Consider the following 2,868-nt stretch of genomic DNA (forward strand, 5'->3'; position numbering starts at 1 on the left):
CAAACAGCATATATGAGCCTTTGTGATCAAGGCACAGACAATATGCTGGGTATAAACATAAATATCTATAAGGAAGCTTGACAACATTACCATTAGCAACTGAGTTCTATTAGGGCCTATATCATCTCTAAACATGGGCTTTAACCACACCTGTGATGAAGAATTTTCTATGAAGATTGGACAAAATATAATATAGAGAATTATGTTGTTTCCCAGCACTAACTCTCTTAAACATGTACTCAAATAACTCTGTATCTTATTGGAGAGATGCTGGACATTCATCTTTATTCACAGCCTGTTACTCATGATCTTTTAAAAGCCTAGAGATGAAGAAATCATCCTAGATTTCTTCTTCTTTTTTTTTCCAGAGCTGGGGACCGAACCCAGGGCCTTGCGCTTGCTAGGCAAGGGCTCTACCGCTGAGCTAAATCCCCAACCCTCTAGATTTCTAATAAAGCATATATAAAAAGAAAAAATCTTGTACATACAGAAAAGAGAGTATTGCTCGGTGATAAAACATGAATTATCTGATCTATAAGTGTATGGGATTGGAAAAAAATATACTGAATGGTTCAACCACGGGCATTAGACAAGTGCTTCATGTTATCATACATATCTCTTGCAAGATTTTAATATCGTATTTGTTGTATTTATTTGTAGAAGTTGAAAGACTAGAATTGGGTCATTGTAGTATGAGAAATTTACTAATGGTAAATAGTAAACATGACGTAAATATAGAAAGTGGAACGTTTTAAAATAGAGCAATCATAAGAACCAACGCATTTGCATGACAGCAAGAGCTTCTCCAAGACCCAATTGGACTGATGTACATATGAATTCAGAGAGACTATGGCCACAGGAACAGAGACTGAACCAAATCAACCCAGTTAAATCCCCAAGATGAGAAAAGAAAATGCACACAGTCTCTCAGATCTAACCAGGAAGAATTGGGATTGGCACTCACTTATAAAGGAATAATTAGTTTTCTCCAGTGTAGGTTCACAGGTGATGGTAAATGCTGTCAGTCATGAAGAGAGCAGTTAATGATAACAAAAAATGACTTCAACGGTATTTTTGCAGATGTTTTTTTTTCTAATATTGACTTTTCAGTTCCCTTTGTCTCACTTTTTGCCTATGAATCATTGCTACAATGTTGTGATTTTACTGGTCTCTCTCTCTCTCTCTCTCTCTCTCTCTCTCTCTCTCTCTCTCTCTCTCTCTCTCTGTGTGTGTGTGTGTGTGTGTGTGTGTGTTGTGTATTGTCTTGTTTTTTTGTTTTTTTGTTTGATCCTTTAATTTTTTGCTTTTTTTCTTTTTTTACCTTTTTTTGAAAGAAAAAAAGTAAGTAGTTCATTAATTGGAGGTAGGAAGGATCTGGAAATAGTTGGGATGTGGAAATCAGTTATTAGAATAAATTTCATCTTTTTACTCAAAAACTTATAAAAACCAAATAAAAACAAGTGAACCTAAATCTGAAAACTGTTTAGTAAAAAATCTTTACTGTGTTTGAATGTAGATACAACACAGATTAATCACAGCAGGGTATATCGCTTAATACACTTAAGAAAGAAAATCACAGTGGATAGAGAGCCTGTTCCATTCCCACTGCATCTCTCTATGGCAATACTTGGCCTCAGTGTGCCATCTACTTGTAATGACATCCCTGAAAATAGGTTTGTCATGGCTTACACTTAAGTTACACTGTCTGGCTTTAGAAAAGATTTTATCCATGTAACTTCAGTATTCACAGAGATTAGCTGAAGTGATAAATCATTCTAGTTTACATGGGAATAATGATTTATTCATCAGAAATTTTAAGTTGTGCTACTGTATCTACAATATCACTCTGAAAGACAGATTCCTCCTTGTGGACAGGTGGATCCAATGCTACCAGTTCCCATTTCTAAAAATGGTAATGACAGGAGTTAATAGACTTTTACCTGTTTTCATAAAGCTACACCTGGGCAGAGCACTTGTGTTCAGAGGGTAAATCACACACCCTATACAGTTTAATAGACAGAGTAAAATGACTTATATATTAAGTGTATAGAGGAGTGAGACTGTTGATACCCATAATTAAAATGTTGAAGCAGGTCAGGACCTGTTTCACCATTAGCAGCTAAATTTACTTTGAACTCAGTGCTGAAATAGACCTGCATTGACATGAACGGATAATTAGTAAAAACTCTGCTTATGAAAACAGAAAGGACAAACCAGATAAAAAATCTCAATCATAGAGATCTGCAATGAGAATCACTCCATAATAACAGGGCTCTCAGGGACTGAGCCACCAACCAAACAGTATACATTTTCTGAGTCAGGACCTCTAGCACATATAGCAGATGTATAGCTCATTTTTCATGTGAGTCCCCAATAACAGCAGTGGGTGCAGTCCCTAAATGTGTTTCCTGTCTTGGGACCCATTTTCCTAACTGGACTACATTGTCTGGCCTCACTGGGAATGATGTCCCTAACCCTGCAAAGACTTGATCAGCCAGGGTTTGGAGATATCTGTTCAGGCTCCAACCCTCTCAGAGGAGAAAGGAAGGGAACAGAAGGAAGGACTTGTTTGTGGGGGAACTGAAAAGAAGACAGCAGTTGGAGTATAAAATCAATCAATAAATGCCCTCTTTGGATATCATAATTAACATCTTCAATGAAAAATAAACCCCTAATCCTAACGTAGGATATCTCATTTTACCTTCATAAGCAGCAATTTTTCTATGTGCTACATCTCTTTCCTTCTTATGAAGATGAAGCTTCACTGTTACACTTCAGAAGAAATACTCCCTCCACCTTGTTCCCTACTCCTCTCCATCATCCATTTTGTTCTATTTTGTCCCTTACTCTATGTCCTGTCCCTCAAGT

This window comes from Rattus rattus, chromosome 7 (assembly GCF_011064425.1).
Source record: "Rattus rattus isolate New Zealand chromosome 7, Rrattus_CSIRO_v1, whole genome shotgun sequence".
NCBI classification, from domain to species: Eukaryota; Metazoa; Chordata; class Mammalia; order Rodentia; family Muridae; genus Rattus; species Rattus rattus.